Source organism: Strix aluco, chromosome 2 (assembly GCF_031877795.1).
Source record: "Strix aluco isolate bStrAlu1 chromosome 2, bStrAlu1.hap1, whole genome shotgun sequence".
NCBI classification, from domain to species: Eukaryota; Metazoa; Chordata; class Aves; order Strigiformes; family Strigidae; genus Strix; species Strix aluco.
In genome coordinates this window covers 137528890-137542649 of record NC_133932.1, presented here as the reverse complement: position 1 = coordinate 137542649, position 13760 = coordinate 137528890, and the positions used below count along the sequence as shown (strand labels likewise).

At 49.3% G+C, this 13760-nt stretch overlaps 1 protein-coding gene across 14 annotated transcripts in view; it reads right to left on the bottom strand.

Annotated features, from left to right (window-relative positions):
* Positions 1 to 13760, bottom strand: part of STIM1 (stromal interaction molecule 1) — a 105904-nt gene that overhangs the window by 88594 nt on the left and 3550 nt on the right. The gene's annotated exons all lie outside the window — the stretch shown is intronic.

Genomic DNA, 13760 nt, shown 5'->3' with positions numbered 1-13760 from the left:
GCCTGCAGCGCAGCTTACAGCTGGCAGGCCACTGCTGCAGAAATTAGAATTGGAAGGGACGTGTGTGGCCATCGAGGCCGGCTCACTGCCACGGCGAGATGCTCTCGGCAGCGTGACCCTGCTCCTCACCAGCGCCCGTGCGCCGCGTCCTCCCGACCACGCCGGCAGCAGCTGCAACACGTACCCAGGGCTGGCTACGCTCTGACGGATATATCATGGATTAGAACAGTCTCCTCAGAATAACAATACTCTTACCAAGGAGATTTCTTTGAGCTTTAAAGCCCCTACAGCAAAGCACTTCAAGTGTTGAAAAGACAGACGTCAGAATACAAATTTCAAGTTGAATCAAACAGCAGCTTATAATAGTTTATGACCAACATGAGTAATCAACTTAAGTGTCCATTAACTGCGTTCAGAAACAGAACACTTAATTTATGTTTAAGTTAATTATAGACTACCATGGCTTCCAACAATAGAAGAGGCTATTTAAGCTATGCACTTCTAAATAAGAAAAAATAGTCTTGACTTATTTTAAAAAATTATTATTCCATATAGGAGGGACCATGACTTTCTGCACAACATAAACCACCAAACTCAAGAAAGACAGCAGCTTTCTGTATCCACATCAGTATTCAAATTAAAAATAAAAATACTGTGATTACTACACAAACATGAAGAGACCAGAAGAACAATATTATTGCCACAGACAGCTTAAAAAGTTAAATCCTAACAGAAACATGCATCTGGTCTCTTTTTGAAAGAGACATGAAGAAGGTAATTATAATGCCATGGCCCATAAAGCCAGTGACTGCCCTGCTCTTGTCCATAAAGAATGAAAATTTTATGGATGTGGGGCTGGACGATTCAGTGGAAAATATACCCACTCTGTTTGAAGAGTTATGGGGGAGCTGCAGCAAAACTGGCTTCTGGTCCTATTAAAACAAAGATTTCAGCCTTTGCAGGGCCTGTGCTCCAGGCAGCACGTAAAAAGAAGAAACGCGTGGAATCTTAACCCCAGCTTTGGTGACGGCCCTGCCGCGGCAGCTGGCTTGGCTCAGCACGGCCACGGCTCTGGAAAACCTCTGCGCAAACTTCTTTAGTCTCCCCACAGCTCGAGCGGCTGGCAAACCCCCCCGCCACACTGACAGTGGGTGCCCACCGAGGGGAAGCTCACGACCCTCATTTGCCTTCCGAAGGTCACTGCAAGAATGAATAACCGAGAAGGGCACCTGAGCAGACACCCATCTGCCTCTCCTTTGGGGAAAACTGCCAGGATTTGTGCTTGAACGAGAGCAGAGTCCCTCCGACCCATCCCGGCCGCTCCCGCTCCCCAGCTCACCCGGCCATGGGGCTGTCCGGGCTGGTGCTGTAAGAGGAAACTCAGTTTACCAAGTTTTTGGCAACTTCACTTGGGGAAAAAAACCCCACATTTGTGCTGCAAAGGCTTGTCTTATTTTTTCAGGCTACATCAGCTGATCTGCAAAAAAATAAAAATAAAATATTGTGTTTCTCCCTATAAACTCTGTCCTGCCAAAGCCTTTCGACCAGTACGAGCGCAGGACCATTGCCACTGGACGTGCTGGTAATATTTATTTCCTAAGAGCAGAACTATCACCTCTACAGCATTTCCGCACACCCCGAGCCAGGAAACAAGTGACTAAGTTTAGCAACCGTTAGGCTACTGATAAATCTCTTTAAGTCCCTTTCATCTTCTAGGGCCATACCTCAAAGGCAGCAGATCATTAAGCATCTGAGTTAGGAGCACCAGCAAAGCCAAACCATCACAGTTTTAGCAGCTTTTACCCTCTAGGCTTTTTACCAGCTCTTATGGCATCCACAGAAGCGGAAAAGACTGCTCACATTCAGGCCACTGCCTCGCACACACAACTCGTTTGCCTCGTTACACCAACGCACTGAGGGAGGGGGAGTGTCATCGGCTTGGCCGTGCTCCAGCCTGAAACAGTCTCTGGCGGGGCGACGTCCTGCTCACAGCCCACCGAGCCTGCAGTTCCCTTTGGCTGATGAAAAGAGAGTTTCTTTATTTATTAAGTGGTTGTATTTGATGATAGGAGCTCTGGAAAAAGTCTGCTTGCTTTAAGATGACCTACAAAGAACTATACATTTACCCCATATCTGATTTTTTTCACGTCACCATCAGCGAGCGGTAACTCCTTGCAGCGCTCCCAGGCAGACACCGTCTCTGTGGGGACCGGAGGAGCAGCAGCACCAGGATCTGAGCAGCAACACTTGGGTACGTTAAGAATGAAAAAAAAAAACCTCTCAGTGCTTAAAACTCTGGGTTATTTCTATTCTGCTGTACTGGATCGGGGTTACGTTGATTCATTATTCAGCATCAGCTACATTCAAGTCAAAGGATTGTGTTTACTAAAGGTGTAATTTTGGCTACCAGTAACATCCTCTGCCAAATCCTAACACAAATATATAGGTGTTACAGGAATACAAGCCTGGACTCCTCTGAATCTTTTTTAGCTCCTCATTAAATAGGAAAAGAGATACTCTAGTCCCTAACTCTTCAGGCAGAAAACATTACTTCCAGCATCAGCATAAAGGTGAAAAGGTGCCGCGAGCTTTCCTCCTCCGCTTCAAACTGGGCGACTTTCCTGCAGTTCCCTGATCCTGTATCAACACTCCCCTCCACTAAAAAGTCTCCTTCCTCACCCTGAAGCCTTCACGTGCACTTCTACCAATACTTATATGAAGACTGATGAACAATAAAACCTTTTTCTTCTTTCTTTCTGATGCAGTTTTTCTCTTTTTATTCAGACAGCTGTCTTCCGGCGCAATGTCCGAGAAACCACGTAACTGTATTTGCAGTCTACGCCTGGTTTGCCAGAAGTCAGCAAACCTTCATTGGGAGCTTGGGAATTTCAGAAGAATTTAGCCAATATCCAAAGAAGGAGACCTCACGTCAACCCCACATATCGTTCCCGTGCAAACGCTACGCGGAGACAAGGCGGCTGGAAAATGAGTTTATAACGGCAGCAACTGTTGTTCATTTACATTCTGAATAAATAATGGCAAGCTACTGGAAAACAACTGCAATTAAAAGTAACACAATGGAAGAGAATGCACTCTCTGGCATTCAATTCTTTGGAATTTCTTTGTTTTTTAATCTTTATTGGGACTGGTATTATCACCAGCCAGCTCTCAAGCCTTCCCAGAGGGATTTGCTGGACTATCACAGACAAGAACAGGATGAGCTTCAACAAGGCCAAGTGCCAGGTCCTGCACTTGGGCCACAACAACCCCCTGCATGGCTACAGGCTTGGGGAGGGGTGGCTGGAGCTGTCTGGAAGAGAAGGATCTGGGGGTTCTCACTGACAAGCAGCTGGACATGAGCCAGCAGTGTGCCCAGGTGGCCAAGAAAGCCAACGGCATCCTGGCTTGTATGAGAAATAGTGTGACCAGCAGAAGCAGGGAGGTGATAGTCCCCCTGTGCTCTGCACTGGTGAGGCCACACCTGGAGGGTTGTGTCCAGTTTTGGGCACCTCAATACCAGAGAGATCTCGAGGGGCTGGAGCGAGTGCAGAGGAGGGCAACGAGCTGGGGAAGGGCCTGGAGAATAAATCCTGTGAGGAGCGATGGAAGGAGCTGGGACTGTTCAGTGTGAGGAGGAGAAGGTGAGGGCAGACCTCACCACTCTACAGCTCCCTGAAAGGACGTTGTAGAGAGGTTGGTGCTGGTCTCTTCTCCCAGGGAATTAGTGACAGAACAAGAGGGAACGGCTTTAAACTGCAACAGGGGAGGTTCAGACTGGGCATGAGGAAAAAATGTTTCCCAGCAAGAGTGGTCAGAGAGTGGAATAGGCTGCCCAGGGAGGGGTGGAGTCCCCATCCCTGGGTGTGTTTAAGGGCCGTTTGGATGAGCTGTGGGGGGATGTGGGGTAGGGGAGAACTTTGTAGAGTCGGGCTGAGGGTTGGACTCGATGATCCCGAGGGGCTTTTCCAACCTGAATGATTCCGTGATCCTGTGATTCCATGAAGAAGCCTACTTTTGGCTGTTAAGGTTCAAATACTGGATTTCTATACTGTTGCTGGATTAACATAACTACAGCGGGTCTGTGATGCCCAGTGCCACTAGCGACAGCTTCCAGAAAGAGACGCAGCGTGTCGCCGGGTCCCACCGTGAAATTGGAGTGCAGGGTGATGAGCAGAGCACTGCGTGTCGCTCCCCGCCACCAGCACAGCCTGGGAAAAGCGGTTTATTCCCAAGCACTTGCTGCTTCTCCATCTGGAGGTGTGGGAGACTCTGTGAAGGTAGCGGGCCCAGCAGATGAACTGATTCACATCAAGGTGCTAAATTTACTTTACAAGCCAAGCCAGGTTTCAGCAAACTCCCCCATTACGTATCACTCCGTAGCTGTGCCCGGGAAATGATGGATGTCCACAGGCCGGGCCACCAAGCTGACATTTGTGAGAGGGTTCAAGGCCCTGCTCTGCCAGATGACTTCCTGCATGACAATGATCTCTCTGCACTTTAATCCTTCATTTGAAATAGGAAGACGAGAGCTTCCACATCCTACAGTATGATGAGGTTAAATATCCCAGAGCCCGTGAGGAACTCTGAGGAGTTGGAAGTGACGTTCCCAGGGCCGTTGCTTGGCAGATACTGGAGAGAAACCACCTTTGCTCACAGGTCCTCTCTGGACTTTAACCAAGGAGCAAATGAATTTAAAAATAATCTTAACTTGAGTGAACAGCAGTTTGAGAGTTTCTCCCAACCCCAAAGGAATACAAGTGCAATTGCAAGAGTGAACAAATTACACATGGACAACTGGAATAAGGAGGAGGTGGGGTGAAACGTCCCCCTCCTCTCGCATCTTGGGCACCCTCCACCCCAGTGCAGATGCTCTCAGCATCACCCAACAGCCCACATCCCCACAGTCACAGCCGCCAGCTTTCTGGCTGCTTCTCTTATGCAGAGCCCAGCTAAGTCGGGTCTAGGTGAGGTGTCGGATCCTGCCCAGGCTCCCAGCCTCAGCCACTCAGGAGGCAACAGGGTGACCATAACGCTAAGATTTGGGGTGCTCTGTGCTCAGGATATCTGTGCACAGACTAACTGTTGTTCTTATAAAAGACCTGACTTTCGTCAGGCCAGACTTTTTGGCCAAAAAATAGCCAAAGGCTACCAAAAGGAGGGAAGGCTGGGGTGAGGCACTCCCCACCGGGGAGGCTGCCGGGGTAAGCAGCACACCTCCTTATAGCACAGTCACAGGGAACAGAAAAGCATCTCAGACATTTCACCTTGTTAGGCTGAGTGGCTGAAAATAGCCACCAGATGAAAAACAAACCAGTTGGACAACTTATCCAAACCCTAACGCTAAAGCAAACAGCGAGCAGCAAGCTGGAGGCAGGGTGCGGGGCGAAGACTGAGCTGTGGAGCTCTGGCGGCGTCAGAAGACGATGCCACTTGTCACTGCAAAAGGGACACTGCATCTAGCGCCGGCTGCTTGAGCTCCTCTACAGCCCGCGGAGGGACACAGGTACCTCTGGAGAGCAATTCCTCCGCCTAACACAGGTAGATGAAACAACCACTTGCAGTTACCCATCTCTGCAGCGATGGCACAGGAATACTGGACATTTAGATTAAGATACAGCTTCTAAATGACACTCAAAAGGTTGAGCTTAAGTCACATAAGCATGAAACATCTTTTCTCCTTTCCCAAGAGGAAAAAGGAAAAAAAATAGGGGTGAGAGGAAAAAAATAACAAGAGATCCCACCTCCTGCTTTTCATACCACCAGCTGTAAGCAAAACTTCTGCAGAATTCACCCTGCTGTCTGCAGCACGGGAGAGGTGCACTGAGTGCCCCCAAATATCCCTTTCTATCTCTTTTTTTTTTTTTTCAATGATACAACAAATTAAAACAAATGAGAAACAGGAAAACCTGTTTATCTGCAAAACACAGAGAGCAAATCTTCAGGAAACGGCGTGGCCCACCAGAAACAACCAAGAGCAGCACCATCCTGGGCATGTCGTGCCAGGGGATGCTCGGCAGCCACGGTGCTGCCTGCGCCCGAGCCGGCCCTGCCCTGAGCCCAGGGCTCCGGTCAGGGCACCCACTGCCCTCTCAGCAGCTGCTGAGAGCTTTTTGGATGGCTGAGCGATTTCCAAAGGTTTGCATGATGCTAATGAACGAATCGATCCACTCCAGCATGGAGACAAGCCTCCTGGTGCTCCCATGGCTCTGAAAGCATTCCTCTGGCTTCCAGCGCTCGTGGCCACGGCCAGGTGACCTGGCACCTCTGTGCTCTGCCAGGGCCAGGAGGACAGCACCCATCACTGCCCCACTGAGAGGTCCCTCTGCTCTCACCATTCCCAAAAATGCGTCAGCATCTCCTAAGTTAGTTTTCACACCTCCCTGAGCATCTCCTCCTTGATTCAGAGGGCCTCCAGGACACAGCTTAATGAAACGACCGCTCCTAAAGCAAGCCAAGCTGCAGGAGTGCCATTTCAAGCTGCCACTCCTGATGAAGGCTGAGGAACCTCTTCATCTTCCCAGCACAGTGGCAGAGGGTTGCAGCTCACACCTCTTGGGACACCCGCAACCAAAGCCAGCCCGGGGGCTCCGCTGCCAGAAACGGTTTCCAACGCCTTTTGCCATCAGGCTGGCGATTGCTGCCGGGGGCATCCTGCTGGGGGTCACCTTCAGGGGGGAGCCGGGAACCTAAAAAGCCATGCTCGCCCCCCGAGAGCCAGAGCAGAGATGGGGGCTGCCCTGGCAGAGCCCAGCACCATCCTACAGCACCAAATCCCCCCGGAGTTCCACCAAGCTGCAATATTTTTATGCCTCAGCCGCAGTCTAAGCTGGTAGGGCTTGTCCCGGGGAGGAACCAGCCCATGCCCTCCTGTGCAGAGAGGCATTCCCAAATCATGCAGCCAAAGGCACAGGCATAGACAAGTCGCTCTTTTCTGATCCTTTCCACAGCTTTTAAAAGAAAAAAAAAAAAAGATTTCTACTCCTCATTTTGTAGTTTGAAGAACAGATACACCGTGAAATAACAGGGAACACCGAATCGCTAACTCCCTTCTGAAATGCTCAGCGATGATCTTTAATCAACCATTGCCATGCTTTATTCCCGATTTATATATTTTTATTTCCTACAAGCTTAATGCCACTGGTGACGGGTCAGATTCTGATCCGGCTGTAGAAATATCAAAAAAGAGGAGAATGCTTAAAGGCTCCGCGAGGACATGCCCAGCCCGGTAACCCCATTGCTTTTTTCCTTCAGCAATAAGCTGTAAGAACCACCACCACTCCTCAGTGCTCGCCGACCTCCTCGGCAGGTGGGAAGAGCCATCGCGTGCAGGATTAAGAAGGAGTAACACTTGGAACAGGCCGACTGTTCCGGAGGCTGTCCTCACTGTACTTGAAATCCAGGAGCTTTTTAATAATAAGCACAAGTCCTCCAGGCCAGCACAAGATGACACACTTTGATTTTTGCCTTAAAACTGCAAAGCAGCTAGAACAAAAAACACTCAGGCAGCATCAATAATAGCAGCTACTTGGAAAATAGTATTTTCAGAAATTATTTCTCCCCCCTCCCCCAGTCAGGTTTTATCCTGCATCTGTCTATCTATATCAGGGAAAAAAACCAACTTTTTTTCTTTGGCTTACACATTAATTACGTACTGGCACTCTTACAAATCTAAACATACGCATTGCTTAGCAGCTTTAATCCTGAATTATTTCTCCCTTTCCCGCAACACAAAGCTTAACTTGACTAGCAAAGGGGCAGACTGTTCAAACAAGCAAGCTGTTCATTTGTAACCCAGACGAGGAACATTCTTAAAGTTCTCATGTTTATTATGTTTCTATCCTCCGAGAATCGCAGAATTTCAGGCATCAGAGCTCAAAACCTGAAGGAAGGAATTAAACAGATCTTAAAACTCAGCCCTTCAGGGAAAAATGGTGTTCTCAGCTAGAAAAATAGCCTCTTTTCCTGCAAAACGTGCGGTGTGAGTGTGTGGTTGTTAACAAACATCACCTTTTCCTATCAGATCGCTGCTGCTTCCACTTCCTGAGGCTGGCTGGGATGGGCAGAGCCGCCCGCGATTTCCAAGCCCTGGAGGTGGTGAAGGGACAGCGCAATTAAGGCGAGGTAGAGCTCCTGGGGAGGACGAAGGCGCTGCGCTTGCCTCTGCGGGTGCCGCAGGCGTCTCTTACAGCAAAGGTGGGCGACAGACACACTGCAGAGGCAACAACTCGCACCAGGGAGCAGCTTGGCGGTTCCCAAAGTCAGCCTGCACAGATGTCCGCGGTCCACAGCGGGCTAATGCATTTTCCAAAGTGGAAAAAACGGGTTACTTAAAAATAGGTCCCTAATCCAAACAAACAAGCATCCTGATACTATTTCATAAAGATAAAACAAACAAGCACAGACAATTCACGTACAAAAACACACGCGGTTATCTTAATGACTTCCTTATGTTCCTCTGACGATTTTCATATCGATTGTTGAGGTAGGTACTTCGTCCTGTAACTGCCAGTACAAATAAATATTTCAGCTGGGCACAGTGCTGCCGTCGCTCGTCATCACCCAGCCCTGCAGCAGGGACGGCACAGAAAAGCTCACCTCAACACCCAACTGCACCCTCCCCACTCTGGCAGCTAAAGGGTTGATGTTTATTTAGTTTTAGTAAGTTAAAAGAATAATTCACTGCTGACACTTTCAGCCTGGCACCCAGGTGAGCCACGCTGGCACAATGCTGGTTTTTAACACACGGGCTCACAGTTTGAGGCAGAAGCTTCTCAGGGCTCAGTGTGCTGCAGGAGTAACGGGGCAATGGCTTAATTAAAAGAGTCCATTGTCTACAGCTGCCTGAGGACCAGCATCAACTGCTGAAAAACAAACTGGAGTCATGGAGGTGCCAGAAAATTAATCACGCAGGGCTGCCGGGGCTGATTAAAATGAAGGAAAAATTAAAGTCTGCCAGAGAGACCCACTTGGATCAGATCAGACGGGTCAGCACGACGGCCGTTGCTTGCACACGCATCAAACACCTCAAATGCCAGAAACAAAGTCCTCGGGGCAGGAGGTGGGGAAACAGAAGGTCCCAAAGGCTGTACTCTGAAACAGGGAGTTAAGAAGAGGCCAAAAAGCCACGTTATTAATAGCTCTTGACTATGATATAACGAAGAGTGATCAAATCTCCTCCTCCAGCCGCGGAGCAGAGGGATTCCCGGCTCGCGCTGCAGACCTTCACCCGAACAGCAGCTAAACAAAACAGTTTCCCATCCCCAGCACGCAGTCCTGCTGCAGGTACCCGCAGCGCGGCTCCACACAGCCGCACCGCCCCGGGAAAACGCACCCCACCAGGTAGAGAAGGGCTCAGGCCAGCGGGAACCCCAGCAAGAACCACGAGGCCCCAGCCTCCAGCTTGTTCTGCCTGCTTAGGAGTTTATCTCTGTTTTTAAAGTAAGGCTAATTAAGGAAGCAAACAGTTTTTTCAACACTAATAGGTTGTGCAATTAGGACTTTCAAAAACAAAATACAAGGCCAGTTACTTTCAAGCAGCTGAAGGCAGCAAAAGGGTAGCGAAGCTCAGCACTGAAGCTGGGCTTGGAGAACCGCAGGGGGACCAGGGCCACCGCCGGTGCCTTTTTTTAATCAGCGCAGCTTCCAAGTTGAATAAGCAGAATTTTTAGAAGCAGAGGGATAACCTCATGGAAAACTGTTGCTTTTTCATCACCTGCTCATATACCCTCCTTTTAACAAACAGATCCACCTGGAATTACACCACGATGCCCTTTTATTTCCTTTCCCTCACCAAAAACCAGACAGGTCTTGAAATAAAACTCACGGCACGGTAACACAGTTCCCCTGCAGTGTTGGTGTAAAGCACAGCATGCACCGGACAGACATCTGTCCCCTGCCCGGAGGAGGAGAGGTGAGAGCACTCAGCCAGGAGAGAATTATGATGTACCAATATACACCAAGTAGCCCACGAGCCAAACACAAACCAAGCAGGCAATAGAAAAACAGGTTTTTTTCCTTTCTTACTCCTTTTCAGATGAGGCACACTCCGTTTGACCCCAACCATCAATCAAAGCACCACAGACCCTGCCGGCTGCACCAGAAGGGCTCTCAGGAGGCTTCATCACACATTTTATTGCTTCGTTCCCTCCTGAGAGGAAAGGACGGAGAGGAGGATGGCTGCTTTGGACTTCCTGCTGTGTGCACCTATCCCTGCCTCACCTCAGGAGAGGTCAAACCAAAAAGTACAGTGCAAAGCAGGATATAAAGAAAGTCTGCCACAGTAATTTTTTTTTTTTTCCTGTGGGAGTTCATTCCAGGACTGCACATTTAGGGAGGAACCTGAGTTACACCTTGCTCCAGGCTGCCACGGACCACAGGGGACAGAGACGGGGGCGGTTTGTAACATGCAGTCGTGAGAAAAGAGGATTTGGTGATGAAGACATTGAGCCACATTCAGCCTCTGTCTCCAGTCACTTGCCAGGTCTGTTTTCCCCCCCCCAGGTATCTCCGGGTGCCCAGGGTTACCCAGGCCCCTGCTCTGAGCTCAGGTCCCTGCTCCAGCCTCCCCCGCCTACGCTTTCCAGGCAGTCAAAGTTAAAGTCAGGCTTTTCTCTCCCACTGGGATGCAGTGAGGGCAAAGGCCATAAGTAGCCTGGAAAGTCTGAACACGAGTTTTACGTGTCCTTGCGCCAGCAGAACTCTGGAGAAAACAAATACCCCAGAGGGCTCATTTCTGCTGCTTCTTCACCCCCACCCCATGACAGCACGCAGCGTCCCCGCGAGCAACGTTGCCTGTTTGAAAGTACTACCTGGGAGGCACGTGAGGTGTGAAGAAAGTTGCTTTTCAAAGTAATAAATAAATATACTTTTAAAGAAATACATCTCTGATCCAGCTGAGCGTCGCTCCAAGTTCCTGGGCCAACACAGGGCACAGAAGGAGCAGGCAGAAGCCAGGAGCTGCCGGCAGCGCTGCCAGCCCCAACACACACCCGTCCAGCCCCGCTCCGCTTCTACACGAGGCTGCACTGTGGTGCCAAAAGGCGACGGTGCCTCCAGCTCTCAGAGCAGCCATTCCTCGAGATGAGTTTGTTCCTAAACGAAGCAAAGGCTGTGCAATCCACTGAGGTTCCCCATCAAGCTGGTAAAGAATGCTGACCGTTTCCTGGCAGAGTTTTCCAAGTGTTCTCCAAAACTACTTCTTCTCCCTTGCCCAGCCCGAAGCTGCTACTCAGTGTGCAACTTCTACTCAGCGAAAGCGTATACCTAGAAAGAATTAGCTGCAGGTACAGCAAAAGGTACAGTAGCAAAATCCTTCTAGTTCTGGAGAGAAAGACTCCTTTAAAAAGCATTTCCCTGTAAAGCAAGAAGAGCACATCAGGTCATGGCATTTCACAAACTCCTCCACGCCCGGGGAAAGACGGAGATTACTGCAGGGAAGGGGGTTGGGACAAGCCGTGTCAGGCCAGGCCACAGGAGGATTTGGAGGTTTCCAGCACACTAGTACAGGGGCTGCAATCCTGCAGTGGTTCTGTTTACACAGCACCAGGAGGTTAATTAATATCAGAAAGCAGCCAGATCAATGGTATCTCAATCAGCTGTCTGTACTTTAACACCACCGATTTGATGCTGACCTCCTGACTTCAACTGATAAGACTTTTTTCTAAAGGCAACTCCTAAAAGCATCCTACTTGCTGCGGTGGATGAAATCAGAGGCTCTGGCAAAGGAATAAAGGACAAATGTAGATTTTGGCATCACGGTGGGTGACGTAAACTTCAGCACCATGAAATAAATGCACTAACATAATGTTTCGTTAACGAAGCAACTAGCAGTGATAATATTTAAATTGGAAGATACAGAAGGAACCATCCGTTTGCGTTCCCACCTTGCAAGATTACTGCATCAGGCTTTTGAAAGACATCAAGTCCACGTTCTGTTCATATGTCAAAAGATTTCACTGCAAGTTCAAAGTCCAAAAACGATCACTGTCCAAGATAAGAGATTTAGAAAGAAGATTAACTTGTGGTAAACCCCTGCATCTTCGAATGACAAGCACAGGGGCTCTCAACTGCAGTGCTTGGACACACCATCCTCATCCAGAAACTAATTTCTTCTCCCCTATCAAATTAATCCCTAGTTAAAAGCTTGCGGTTGCAGCCCCCCTTCACCACACTTACTTTGTTAAACACTGGTGTCGCTTGGGTTTATGTGCAGCTTAGGCTTAAAGTGCTACAGGCAAACATAACTCTGAGGATACGCAGATTTCGTTTTGATACCATCTTACTATTTTTATAACTCATGTTCTGGTAACACACTAAACCTCCCCCCAGCTGGGGTAAGAGTCCCGCGTGTTAAACACCACTTGAACAAGAGCAAAGACGACTGCAGAAATCTTGTGATGGAGGAATCAAGAGAGGGAAGCAGGAGACAGGCGCAGGGAGAGTGAGGAAGGAAGGGAAAGGAGCTGTTGTGCCCCGGCATAAGTAAATGCTGAACACTGCCCTGTGCCACCACCACACCAGAGGGTCCTCAGCGGCCCCCCAGGCTCAGCACTGCAGGGGCACACGAGGTTCACGTCGCCCAGAAAATGGGTCAACCCCACCACGCTGCCCAGAGCCCATCTTTTGACTCCTGCAGGAAAGAGAGACAGGGAAAATCCACACCAGGATCCCTCGTCTGTCTCAACGATGCCGGAACGGGGACCCAAACGAGACCCCGGACCTCCTCCTGCACAGGCAGAGGGTGGCAGATACGGTCCCACATCCCTGCAGCTGTAGGATCACGGAAAGCAATCTCAGTGTAAAATGAAATAAGGCTGAGGAGAATGCAGGCTTCACTATTCCTGTGTTATCGTAGGGAGATGGAGCAGGTATGAATCTAGCAAAGCAGGCAGGTGGAGGTGAGAGATCACCACTAAGGGAACCTGGGATGAATCCCAGTCACCCAAAGCCCAGCCCCTTCATAGACCATTTTCCTTGGATCTCCTACAAACACACCTGGAGCCCAACCTGAAGGTCCCCAGCAGTAACATTTCCCTGTCCACCCGCACCACCCTGCGCCGAAGGCACTCAAGTGAAAAATTAAGAGCAACCTCATTGCTACCAGTTAACGGGATTTAATGAAAAACAGGCTATCAAGCAAGCTCGCTATTTTTAATTTGACCAAAACAGCCAGTGGTACACAGAACACTTTTGTAAAACATTTGACATAACGCCAGACGATGCTCTGAGTTTTGCCAACAGAAAAATGAACAAAACCTGAATTTAATAGGTTCAACTCGGGCAACTGACAGATTACAAGTAACTAGAAAGAGAAGAACACCTACCACCTGAAAGTGCTAGTTGTAATAACATCCAGGAGGAGCCTCTCTTGCCCCTTTTAGAGGGGGGGTGTACGAAAGCTCCCAGGGCTGGAAGCTGCATCGAGACAAATTCATGCTAAAAATAACCACCAGCGGGTGAAAACAATAACGGCAGGGTGACTGTCAGCACATCCTGCACGGCAGCGGGGGGACCGGCCGCCTTCTCCATGACACAGTGTTTGTCTGAAACGTGTGCTCCAGCGTAAAAAGAAGCTGCCGGGAGATTCGGGAGGTTGATTTTGGGGTCTGCGCTTGGCCAGGGCTCGGACTGTGGACTGGCTGTCCTTCCTGGCTCTAAAATACACAGCACCTCCGTCTCTACGCCTTGCGAAATGGCTCCTGTGCTTTTGAGTGTAACCAAAGTTAAATCTGATATAGGCAGGAAAAGATTAAAGATTAAAG